Genomic DNA, 14020 nt, shown 5'->3' on the forward strand with positions numbered 1-14020 from the left:
AAAAATATCATTTCTCTAGTTTTAATGTGAACTCTGTTGGTAAGAAAGAACATGGAGGGGAAAAATAGATGATATGTGTTTTATCTATTTGCCTGCTTTTTACATGCAAAATTATAAAATAAACAGGATCCAAAAATGTTACTGTGTATGCTCCCAAAGAGGTCTTCCACTCCTCTCTGAATGGTAAAATCCTCTGTTAAAAAGAACGAGATAATGAATTAGGCTCATGTGGGAAAAATAAAGGCGCAGGAGGCAAGACTAATGTCATGAAGGGCTGGGGCTCAGCAGAGCTTGTTCGTGTTTCTAGGGGAGAATAACATCTCAGTTCTCAGTCCTGGCGGGAATGGTGCTGTTCTGGGGATGCAGACCCCAGGCTGTGGTCATGAGCTTTTCTTTTCCTTCCCTAAGAAAGCTCTGGGTGAACAACACCAAAGAGCCTTCCCATTTAGTCACAAACCAGTTAATTGTTTAAGACAAATAATGTTTCCTCAACCCTGACATGCCCAGCTGTCTGGCAGAACAGAGCCATCAAAGCTTTGGCTAAGAAGACCTGAGGTTTCATGATCTCCCCCTCTCCCTTCCAACCCCAAACCACAGGATTTTTCATTTGGCATCCAATCACCAAAACCAGTACAGCAGCTGTATGAGACCCAGATTCCTGGGTCCAGATTCTAATCCGGAATCAGAATCTCTGCAGGTGGAGCCCAGGAATGGGCCTTTTTGACTTGGGCCACAGTTACGCTTGTCTATATTTTTATGCTAAAAGTTTAAGAGAGATGCACCACGGCTTCGATAGCAATAGCAGCTCAAGCCGTGACTGAGCAGTGCTAGCACCTCCTCCAGGAGACTGTTGCTGTCAGCCAGCCCCCTTCTCCACGGTAACCATGTGTGACTGAAAGGCTGTGATCAAAAATGCGGACATGTCGGAAGAGATGCAACAGGACTCGGTGGAGAGCGCTACTCAGGCGCTGGAGAAATACAACATAGAGAAGGACATTGCGGCTCATATCAAGAAGGAATTTGATAAGAAGTACAATCCTACCTGGCATTGCATCGTGGGGAGGAACTTCGGTAGTTATGTGACACATGAAACCAAACACTTCATCTACTTCTACCTGGGCCAAGTGGCCATTCTTCTGTTCAAATCTGGTTAAAGGCATGGACTGAAAAGGCCAGGTGTGGTGGCTCACGCCTGTAATCCCAGCACTTTGGGAGGCCAAGGCGGGCGGATCACCTGAGGTCAGGAGTTCAAGACCAGCCTGGCCAACATGGTGAAACCCCATCTCTACTAAAAATACAAAAATTAGCCGGGCATGGTGGTGCACACCTGTAATCCCAGCTACTCGGGAGGCTGAGGCAGGAGAATCACTTGAACCTGGGAGGTGGAGGTTGCATTGAGCTGAGATCAGGCCATTGTACTCCAACCTGGGCAACAGAGTGAGACTCCATCTCATTTAAAAAAAAAAAAAGCATGGACTGTTGTGCCACACACCCAGTGATCCATCCAAAAACAGGGACTGCAGCCTAAATTCCAAATACCGGAGACTGAAATTTTCAGCCTTGCTAAGGGAACACCTTGATGTTTGAAACTTTGTGTTTTGTACAGGGCATTCTCTGTACTAGTTTGTTGTGGTTATAAAACAATTAGCAAAATAGCCTACATTTGTATTTATTTTCTATTCCATATTTTTGGGCCACATTGTTTTCTCTCAAAATCCATTCCTTTAAAAAATAAATGTTGCAGATGTGAAATAAATAAATAAAAGTTTAAGAGCCACTATCTTAGTTTCTTTCTTTTGAGTTTTTTTTCCTTTCCATCTCTAGGTAAGATCACCTTTGCTTCTTTTTTAAAAAATTTTATTTATTATTTATACATATTTGTATTTTATATTTAAACTTATTTTTTATTTAAAAATTTTTCGGTTTATAAATGCAAGGATTTTTTTTCAGATTTTTTTGGCCCACCTTTAAGATATTTCAGGGTTTTTTTTTAAATTATTGCATTTTAGGATTTGGGGTACATGTGCAGAACATGCAAGATAGTTGCATAGGTACACACATGGCAGTGTGATTTGCTGCCTTCCTCCCCTTCACCCACATCTGGCATTTCTCCCCATGGTATCCCTCCCCAACTTCCCCCCCCACTGTCCCTCCCCTATTCCCCCCAGTAGACCCCAGTGTGTAGTGCTCCCCTCCCTGTGTCCATGTGTTCTCATTGTTCATCACCCACCTATGAGTGAGAACATGCGGCATTTCATTTTCTGTTCTTGTGTCAGTTTGCTGAGGATGACATTCTCCAGATTCATCCATGTCCCTACAGAGGACACAAACTCATCGTTTTGATGGCTGCATAATATTCCATGGTGTATATGTGCCAAATTTTCCCAGTCCAGTCTAACATCAATGGACATTTGGGTTGGTTCCAGGTCTTTGCTATTGTAAACAGTGCTGCAATGAACATTCATGTGCATGTGTCCTTATAGTAGAACGATTTATAGTCCTTTGGATATATACCAAGCAATGGGATTGCTGGGTCAAATGGAATTTCTATTTCTAGGTCCTTGAGGAATCACCACACTGTCTTCCACAATGGTAGAACTAATTTACACTCCCACCAGCAGTGTAAAAGTGTTCCTATTTCTCCACATCCTCTCCAGCATCTGTTGTCTCCAGATTTTTTAATGATCGCCATTCTAACTGGCGTGAGATAGTATCTCAATGTGGTTTTGATTTGCATTTCTCTGATGAACAGTGATGATGAGCATTTTTTCATATGTTTGTTGGCCTCATGTATGTCTTCTTTTGTAAAGTGTCTGTTCATATCCTTTGCCCATTTTTGAATGGGCTTGTTTGGTTTTTTTCCTGTAAATCTGTTTTAGTTCTTTGTAAGTTCTGGATGTCAGCCCTTTGTCAGATGGGTATACTGCAAAAATGTTTTCCCATTCTGTTGGTTGCTGATTCACTCTAATGACTGTTTCTTTTTCTGTGCAGAAGCTGTGGAGTTTGATTAGGTCCCATTTGTCTATTTTGGCTTTTGTCGCCAATGCTTTTGGTGTTTTGGTCATGAAGTCCTTGCCTACTCCTATGTCCTGAATGGTTTTGCCTAGATTTTCTTCTAGGGTTTTTATGGTGCCAGGTCTTGTGTTTAAGTCTTTAATTCATCTGGAGTTAATTTTAGTGTAAGGTGTCAGAAAAGGGTCCAGTTTCTGCTTTCTGCACATGGCTAGCCAGTTTTCCCAACACCATTTATTAAACAGGGAATCCTTTCCCCATTGCTTGCTTTTGTCAGGTTTATCCAAGATTGTATGATTGTAGATATGTTGTGTTGCCTCCGATGCCTCTGTTCTGTTCTATTGGTCTATATTTTTGTTTTGGTACCAGTACCATGCTGTTTTGATTACTGTAGCCTTGTAGTATAGTTTGAAGTCCAGTAGTGTGATGCCTCCTGCTTTGTTCTTTTTGGTTAGAATTGACTTGGCTATGTGGGCTCTCTTTTGGTTCCATATGAAGTTTAAGGTGGTTTTTTCCAGTTCTGTGAAGAAGGTCATTGGTAGCTTGATGGGGATAGCATTGAATCTGTATATTACTTTGGGCGGTATGGCCATTTTCATGATATTCATTTAAAAAAAATCCCTATAAAAAGAAAAGCATTTTGGTGAGATTCTAGGAGCCTTTATTGTTCTGGTGGCAGGTCAGCTCTGGTTGGTCATTTTGGGTATCACATAATCCAGGTTTGATATCCCTAAGAGAGCCACACTAATCACTTTAATAACTGTTGTTAGTAGGCTACATGTACTCTTTGTTCTTCAAAAGACATTTCATTGGACCACAGAAAGAAATGGTGTCAGAAGACAAAATAACTCCCCTATACTGATCCAGCCTCTGCTTTTAATATAACTGTGAAAATGCCCTCAATGGCTTTAATATTATTAACAATTTATTCTATATAGTCTGTATAGCCCTTAACCTGAAGAATAATGAACTTTATAACAAATTCTTATTCACTTTGTGGATTCTTCTAATGTAAATTTTTTATTCCAAGCTTAAAGTATCCAGTGCTCAGAACCCTGCCAAATTGCTATCTCCCAAATAGTTTAAGCTAAACATAACTGGAAAGGTGTATCTGCTACATAAGTATGGATTCTAGATTTTGCTGTAAATTTTGGTTCAAATCTGTGGCTTTCAGTTAAGAGCTATTGATTATTATTCACACGTGTTAGATGAAAGATCTAGTTTTCAAAAAATACATATTTGTTGTTCCCCTCTTTTGTAAAGAAAACTTATGGTAATTAGAGAATAGTTCTTAATTCATGAATTATTTAAGCTACATAAAGAGTTTTCATTTTCATGAATATATCTTCTCAAAGTTTACCCAATGCAGCCCTTTAAGAGAAGAGCAAAGTCCGTTTTAAAGCTCCCCACCCTATCCACTGGGAAGACATAGGTTCTTGGCCAGGATCTCTCTTGATCTCCTTGTTTATGTTCCAGCCTCATTTCTGGATAACATGACATTTGTCAAGGCTGAAGACTGGAAGGCACTCCAACATTTTGTTCTGCTCTTCCTCCAATCCCAACTCCATCCTCCAGTACTCTCAGAGAGATCCACACACCTCAGAGCAGGACTCGAAGGCCAAGCCCACTGATAGCTGGTGCTCCCACCAAGGTCTGACAACCAAAGCTTCCAATTCTGGAGCCCTGTAGGCTCCAATGAGACTTAGCCCAGGTTTCTGTTTGACCATCTCACATTGTGTACTATTAGCTCTATTTGAAGCCCAATTTTTCCTTTATAATTGTGGGTACATAAAAAGTGTATATATTTATGGAGTACCTGATATATTTTGGTACAGGCATACAATGCATAATCACATCAGGGTAAATGCAGTATCCATCACCTCAAGCGTTTATCCTTTCTTTATGTTACAAACAATCCAGTTATACTCTTTCAGTTATTTTTAAATGTATAATTATTATTGACTGTAGTTACCCTATTGTGCTATAAAATACTAGATCTTATTTATTCTAACTATATATTTTTGTTTTTTTGAGACAGAATTTCGCTCTTGTTACCCAGGCTGGAGTGCAATGGCACGATCTCAGCTCACTGCAACCTCTGCCACCTGGGTTCAAGCAGTTCTCCTGCCTCAGCCTCCTGAGTAGCTGGAACTACAGGTATGTGCCACCATGCCCAGCTAATTTTTGTATTTTTAGTAGAGACGGGGTTTCACCATGTTGACCAGGATGGTCTCAATCTCTTGACCTCATGATCCACCTGCCTCAGCCTCCCAAAGTGCTGGGATTATAGGCGTAAGCCACTGCGCCCGGCCTTCTAACTATGTTTTTGTACCCATCAACCAACTCCTCTTCTCCTTTCTCCTTATATCCTTCCTAGCCTCTGATGACTATTATTCTACTTTCTATATCCAAGAGAGTAGAATGAGTTCAATTGTTTTAATTTTTAGCTCACAAATAAGTGAGAATATGTGGTTTGTCTTTTCAGTGACTGACATATTCCACTTAGCATAATGGTCTCCAGTTCCATCCATGTTGTTGCAAATGGCAGGATGTCATTATTTTTATGGCTGAATAGTACTCCATTGTGTATATGTTCCACATTTTCTTTATCCATTCATAGGTTGCTTCCAAATCTTGGCTGTTGTGAAAAGTACTGCAGTAAACATGGGAGTAACATAGCTCTTCAATACTCTGATTTCCCTTCTTTTGTGTATATACCTAGTAGTGGGGTTGCTAGATCATATCATGGCTCTATTTTTAGTTTTTAAAGCATCCTCCAAACTGTTCTCCAGTGGTTGTACTTATTTACATTACCACCAGCAGTGTACAGGTGTTCCCTTTTTATCACCTCCTCACCAGCCTGTCTTTTAGTTAAAAGGCATTTTAACTGGGGTGACATGATTTCTCATTGTCTTTGATTTGCATTTCTCTGATGATAAATGATGTTGAGCACTTTTGCATATACCTTTTTGCCATTTGTATGTCTTCTTCTGAGAAATTTCTGTTCAGATCTTTTGTCCATTTCCTAATGTTAATAGATTTTTTTCTTATTGTGTATTTTGAGCTCATTATATATTCCAATTATTAATCCCTTGATGGATGGGTAGTTTTCAAATATTTTCTCTCATTCTGTAGGTTATCTCTTCACTATGTTAATTGTTTCCTTTGCTGTGTAGAAGCTTTTTAACATAATGTGATCTCATTCATCTATTTTTGCTTTGGTTGCCTTTGCTTGTGGGGTATTACTCAAAAAATCTTTGCCCAGTTCAATGTCTCGAAGAGTTTCACCAGTGTTTTCTTGTAGTAATTTTATAGTTTGAGGTCATAGATTTAAGTTTTTAATCCATTTTGATTTTATTTTTATATAGGGCAAGAGATAGGGGTCTAGTTTCATTCTTCTGCATATGGATATCCAGTTTTTCCAGCATCATTTATTAAGGAGACTCTCCTTTCCCCAGTGTATGTATTTCACACTTTTGTTGAAAAAGAGTTCAATATAAATGTATAAATTTATTTCTGAGTTATCTATTCTGTTCCATGGGTCTATGTATCTGTTTTTATGCCACTGCCATGCTGCTTTGGTAACTGTAGCTCAGTTGTATAATTTGAAGTTAGATAATGTGATTCCTCCAGTTTTGTTCTGTTTGCTCTGAATAGCGTTGGTGATTCTGGTTTTTTTGTGGTTCCATATAAATTTTATAATTATTTTTTCTATTTCTGTAAAGAATGGCATTGATAATTTGATAGGGATTGCATAGAGTCTACAGATTGCTTTGGGTAGTAGGGACATTTTTACAATATTAATTTTTCCAAACCATGAACATGAAATATCTTTTACTTTTTGTGTCCTTTTCAGTTTATCATATCAATGATTTACAGTTTTCATTATAGAGATCTTTCACTTCTTTACATAAATGTATTCCTAGGTATTTTTTTTTACTTGTAGCTATTGTAATTAGGATTACATTCTTGATTTCTTTTTTAGATTATTAGGAAATGGTACTGACTTTGTATCCTGAAACTTCACTGAATTTGTTAATTAGCTCTAATAGTTTTTTGGTGGAATCTTTAAGTTTTCCTAAATATGATTATATTATCTGCAAACGAGGTTAATTTGACTTCTTCCTTTTCAATTTGGTTGCCCTTTATTTTTTTTTCTTGTCTGATTGCTTTAGCAAGGATTTCTAGTACTATGTTGAATTACAGCAGTCAAAGTGGGCATCCTTTTCATGTTCCAGATCTTAGAAGAAAGGTTTTTAGTTTTTTCCCCTTTATTATGGTACTAGCTGAGGGTGTGTCATATATCATATATGGCTTTTATTCTGTTGGGGTGTGTTCCTTCTATATCCAGTTTTTTTTAGTGTTTTTATCATGCAGAATCAGTAAATGTTATCAAACGTTTTTTCAGCATCAATTAAAATGATCATATGTTTTCTGTCTTTCATTCTGTTGATACAAGGTATCACACTGATTGATTTGCATATGTTGAACCATTCTTGCATTCACGGGGTAAATCCCACTTGGTCATGGTGAACAATTTTTTTAATGTGCTGTTGAATTCAGTTTCCTAGTACTTTATTGAGAACTTTTATGTCAATGTTTATGGGGAATATTAACTACTAGTTTTTTTTTTTTTTGGTGTACTTTCTTGGTTTTGGTATTAAAGTAATACTGGCCTCATAGAATGAGTTTGGAAGTATTCCCTACTCCTCTTCTATTTTTTTGGAATAGTTTGAGTAGAATTGGTATTAGTTCTTCTTTAAATGTTTGTTAAAACTGAGCAGTGAAGTCATCAGGTTCTGGGATTTTCTTTTCTGAGAGATTTTTTTATTATGGCTTCAGTCTCATTACTTGTTATTGGTCTGTTCAGATTTTGGATTTCTTCATGATTCAATCTATGTAGGTTGTATGTTTCTAGAAATCTATTTTATTTAGGTTTTCCAATTTATTGACATATAGTTGTTCATAATAGCCTTTAATGATCCTTTGAATTTCTGTGTTTTGGTTTCAATATCTTCTTTTTAATCTGATTTTATTTATTTGGGTCTTTTCTCAGTTTTCAACTGAACACTATCAAAGGTGAAAAGAAGCACTAACTGGATATGATGCTGGGGCCACAGGTGTCAGACAGAACAATAAATTCACCAAAAAAGAAAATGACAATCTATTGCAAAGGTCCTGGAATCATATCCTTTGATTTGCCTTTGGAGAGGAAGGACAGAGCAGAGTAGAGAAAGCAAAATGGAGAGACAGGAAGAAAAAGAGAGAAAAGAGAAGAGGCAAAATGAAAGGAGTCAAGGAAAGGGTTGAACTCCTTTTAGTATGATCTCTGACTGATGAAGTCCCAGTCTCTAAAATACAAAACATGGAGCTCTCCAAGAAGAATAAGACCAGAGAATGAACCAAAGAATTGAAGGTAAGATCTCCTGAGCTGACTCCACCATTAATCCAGTTGGTAAGTCCACATTGTTTGATTTTTTTCCTCGTGTAAATTGCAGGCTGTAGCTAACCTTGGCGGGGAAGATGCTGCAGAAACAGAGTAGTATATATGTGGCTGGAATATATGTACCGTTTTTCACCCCTCTTGTAACCCGTGATCCTTCTACCTATGTCAGCATCACCACCTCAGGAAAGGAATTCACTGGGAAGAAAGCAAATAACACAAAATGAGTCAATTAGCTTTTTAGTTTTTAAAGGCTTGGCCTTGGGAGAACAGAACTGGAGTGTTTATAATAGATGTGAGAGAAGTGATGAATAATAACAAAGAAGCTTCCTGAATCCACAGTGCTCTCCCTCCTCTAGACTGAAATACGTCCCAAGCTCCCCTGATCAACCAACCAAGAAAACAGAGAAAGCTTGGAGAAGAAAATGAGAGCTTAGATCAAGCTTGTTCAACCTTCAGCCTGTGGGTCACATGCAGCCCAAGATAGGTTTGAATGTTGCCCAATACACGTTCATAAACTTTCTTAAAGCTTTAGGAGATTTTTTGAAATGTTTTTAGCTCAGTAGCTATTGTTAGTGTTGCTGTATTGTATGTATGGCCCGAGACGATTCTTTTTTTGCCAATGTGGCCCAGGGAAGCCAAAAGATTGAGCACCCCCATCTTAGATGGTAATAAGTCCTGGATTGAAAAGCCTGCACCCAGCTGTCTTTCTGTTAGGTACCAGGGAGAATGTTCCACAACAGGAACTCCAGATATGTCTTGGGATTGCAGTACAGAGGAAACCTGTGTTTACCTTTCCTGGTGTACTCTAGAAAGGAGAAAAGACCCCCAAGTAAGGATGGCTGTCTATTCTGCGCTGGTAGATAAGTTTGAAAATATCTCAGAATAGACCTGAGAATGATGAGGTTGGGGTACTGGATAGTGGAATTTTATGTGTACCCAAGGGTACCAAGGAAGTGATACATGACTGTGGATGGCCCCACCAAGTTTTCTGTGATCCCAGAATGGCATGGAGGCATCAAGGGATCTCCACTCAAAACCAGATCCAGAGTTACTGTGGTATGATCTGATACAAGGGATGACTGGCAGTGACAGCAGGTGTCCCTGTCCCATCTAAGCGGCTATGCTAGTGAAAAGTGAAGCCAGCTCAGATGAGATGCCCCACATTCCTAACCTTCATTCACTGGCATTGTGTAACCCTCAAACTGAGATGCAATAAAGGGGAAATGCAGGTACCTGGAAATGAATGAAGTAAAATTTCTATTGTCTGGAAGAGAAGAGGGTCGTTGTAAGTATTAACTCTTTCTATACCTGGGTTTGCGAACTGAGATTTGCATTACTACATACAGAAAGGTGTATACCTTTACCCCATCCTATGCCCTTATGCCTCCAAGTCCAGGCAGAATGCCCCACCAGAGCAGCAATTACCTCCTATTTTCCGTAATGCTTTTAAATATTGTACCAATTCTGTGAATTAGTCCCTTTGTGTTGATTTTATAGTCATGATTGCCATGAAGAATTTCTCTCTCAAATCTCACATTATTTGTGTGTTTTATACACCATTTCCCTCTAGAAAACAGCCATCTGCTCAGAAATCAGTATCATTGCATCACCTCCACGTTCCTTTCATTGGAGGCTTGACCTTAGATGATGTGGACTTCTAAAACCTAAGTGTTCTTATCTAATGAGCCAGGACCCAATACAATTGGAGCAAATGTTTTAATAAGATTACCTGGAGTAGGGTGGGGGTACACCTTTCTTGATTAGTACAACTAGAATGTGTAAAACAAAAAAGAGGCTCTACTGCCCTTCAAGAGAACTCTGCTGCCTTTCATGCTCTTAGAAGTCTGAACTCAGATATACAAGTAACCTCATTCAGTTTAAGTTTTATATCTAAGCATTAAGTTAGCCTCATAATCCTGCAACAGGTAAGACTTTGTTTTTTTTTTTTTTTTTTAGCCTGAGTCTCACTCTATTGCCCAGGCTGGAGTGCAATGGCACTATCTTGGCTCCCTGTAACTTCTGCCTCCTGGGTTCAAGCAATTCCTCTGCCTCATCCTCCCAAGTAGCTGGATTACAGGCGCACACCACCACACTAGGCTAAATTTTGTATTTTTAGTAGAGGGAGGTTTCACCATGTTGGTCAGGCACGTCTCGAACTTTTGACCTCAGGCAATCCATCTACCTCGGCCTCCCAAAGTGCTAAAATTACAGGCGTGAGCCACTGCATCTGGCCTAGTAAGACTTTCAAAACCCAAGCTAACAAGTGTGTTAAAATACATGAGTATTTTCTGTGTTTTTTGGTAACTTGTAAAGTTTGTAAAACTTGATGTATTTAGGTGCCCTCCCCAACTTTCTCCATGGACTTTCTAAGTGGCAGGGGAGGCTGAAGCTTCTAGCAATGGGAAGGAGGAGTTGGCCTTCACTATGGACTAGCATTCACTAAAATATTGCTTGTACCATCTGGTCTTTGGACATCAAGCCATATGGCCTTTAGTCATAGCCCAGTGTCTTTGGCTCCTCTTTGGTATCAGATTAGCATGTCCATATACTCTGTGTACCTCTCATCTCAAATGAAAACTCCTTCAGATCCACTGGGCCCCTTTATATCCCTCCCTCGATACATCCAGAAGTAAGGCAAACTTCCTCTTGTGTGTGTACTAGAGAGTTAGACAGCTGTGAAAGCCCTCTTCGGCCCCATCGCCTCTCCTGTGGTTTTGCTGCACCATGCTACCTGGACTGCCTTTAAGAGAACCAGCCTGGTGAGTACTGTATTCTTAAAAATCTATTGTCTTACTATAAAGCTACAGTAATCAAGGCAGTGTGGCATTTGGTGAAAAAATAGATAAAGACACAAACAGAATAGAGAGCCCAGAAATGGACCTGCATAATTGGTCACCTGATTTTTGACAAAATAGCAAAGGCAATTCAATAGAGAAAATGTGTTTTTGAACAAACTGTGCTAGAACAACTGCAACATCGACATAGAACAAAAAATCTAGACACAGACCTTACACTCTTCACAAAAATTAACTAAAAATGGATCATAGACTTATATATAAAACACAAAACAATAAAATTCCTACAAGATACCATAAAAGAAAACCTAATTGACCTTGGGTATGGAGATGACTTTTAAGATACAAAACCAAAGACATGATACATGAAAGAAATAATTGATAAATGAGGCTTCATTAAAATTAAAAACTTCTTCTCTGTGAAGGAAAATGCCAAGAGAGTGAGAAGGCTAGCCACAGACTGGGAGAAAACATTTGCAAAAGACACATCTGATAAAGTACTGTTATCCAAAATATACTAAAAACCCTTAAAGCTCAACAAACAACCCAATTAAAAATGGGCAAAGCTGGGCACTGTGGCCTATGCCTCTAATCCCAGCACTTTGGGAGGCAAAGGCAGGTAGATCGCTTAAGGTCAGGAGTTTGAGACCAGCCTGGCCAACATGGTGAAACCCTGTCTCTCCTAAAAATACATAAAGTCAGGCATGGTGAGATGCATCTGTATCCCAGCTACTTGTGAGGCTGAGGCAGGAGAACCACTTGAACCTGGAAGGCAGAGGTTGCAGTGAGCTGATATTACACCACCACAGTCCAGCCTGGATGTCAGAGCAAGACTCCATCGCAAAAAAAAAAAAAAAAAAAAAGAAAAAAGTCAGAGAAAATATCTCACCAGAGAAGGTATACATATGGCAAATAAGAGCATATAAAAAGATGCTCCACATCATATCTCATCAGAGAAACACAAATTAAAACAACATTGAGATATAACTGCAAACCTATTAGAATGGCCAAAATGTGAAACACTGAGAACACCAAATGCTGGTGAGAAAAGACAACAGAAAATCCCATTTATTGCTGCTGGACATGCAAAATGGTACAGACAATTTGGAAGACAGTTTTGTAGTTTCTTACAAAACTAAACATAGTCATACCATGTGATCCGACAATTACACTTTTTAGTATTTACCCAAATGAGTTGAAAACTTACGTCCATACAAAAATCTGCACACAGATGTTGAAAGTAGCTTTACTTATAACGGTTAAACTTAAAAGCAACCAAAATGTTCTTAAGTAAGTGAATGAATAAACTGTAGTATATCCAGACAATGGAATATTATTTACGTCTAGAAGGAAATGAGCTCTCAAGCTATAAACTGACATGGAGGAATTTAAATGCATATTACTAAATGAGAGAAGTCAATCTGAGAAGGCCACATACTATATGATTCTAATTGCAGTATATGACATTCTAGAAAAGACAAAACTATGGAGACAGTGAAAAGATCAGTGGCTGCCAGAGGTTGTGTGGAGGAAGGAATGAATAGACAGAGCACAGAGGATTTTTAGGGCAGTGAAACTACTCAGTATGACACCATAATGGTGGATACATGTCTTTATATATCTATCAAAACCTGTAGAACATACAACACCAGGAGTGAGCCCTAATGTAAACTGTGGACTCAGAGTGATGATCATATGTCAATGTAAGTTCATCCACTGTACCACTCTGGTGAGGGGTGCCGGTAGTGGAGAAGGTTCTGTGTATGCTGGGATAGAAGCTATGTGGAAACTCTGTACTTTCTCCTTGATTTTGCTGTGAACCTAAAACTGCTCTAAAAATAAAAAATTATTAATTAAAAAAATTCTATTGTCTGGGCTAGAAACTCGGCTCTGGCTTGAGTAATGAAAAAAATCTCTTCCTTTAAGATTATTGTTTCTAGTACATGTTTAGAACATGTATTTAGAAATTCAAAGCAGAGAGTTGATCTTCTGACCTTTCCTGCTATCTCTGTGATCTCCTGTATCAGAGGTTCCAAAGTGAAAAATTATATGACCCAAATATGCGTCCACAATATATTTTTATGTTTGAGTTCATTTTTTGCATTTTAAATCTGAGACATTTCTTCTCCAATAAGAGGAACCAGAGCTTCTTGAAGAAGTTGCTGATTCCAGGGCTAGGGTGAAGAAAGTAGACGATGAGCCTGAATCATGTTGCCATCCCAGAAAATAAGGAAGTGCTCAAAATAGGACGGGGCATGACAAAAGCACATAGCAGCCAATGTGAAGGCAGTCCCAGTGGGCAAATCAAGAACAATTTGAGCAACAAAATAATAATATCGCATTGTAACCCATAAAATAAAATAAATATCCATCCTAATATAAATAAATGAACAAATACATAAATAGGGGGAAAGGATACGACAGTTTTTCCTTACAGAGGAATTCCAATTAATAAATGTCGAATAGATGCAGAAAGTACAGCATCACCACTAGGCAGACATTACATTAAACAGTAGTAATTGTAGGCATGATCCACTGATGGATGTTAAAGTCAGTGGACCAAAGTTTAAGAAGAAACAGGATACTTGTAGCTTCAAAGTATTGTCGCCAAACTATTTGTCTATTACAAACAAAAATGAAAATTTTATGGTGGAAAAAACATGGCAGACACCACCTTAACTGAATGATCGAAGTAAACATCACCGCTAGATGGGACATATTGACATCATGTACCCTGATATGATGCACTACCAGCTGCACAGAGCAT

The 14020-nt window shown here is 38.6% G+C and overlaps 1 pseudogene; it reads left to right on the forward strand.

Annotated features, from left to right (window-relative positions):
- The first annotated feature begins 815 nt into the window (after positions 1-815).
- Positions 816-1765, forward strand: LOC100413826 (dynein light chain 1, cytoplasmic pseudogene; annotated as a pseudogene).
- The last annotated feature ends 12255 nt before the right edge of the window (positions 1766-14020 follow it).

The sequence above is a fragment of the Callithrix jacchus genome, chromosome 8, assembly GCF_049354715.1.
Source record: "Callithrix jacchus isolate 240 chromosome 8, calJac240_pri, whole genome shotgun sequence".
NCBI lineage: Eukaryota > Metazoa > Chordata > Mammalia > Primates > Cebidae > Callithrix > Callithrix jacchus.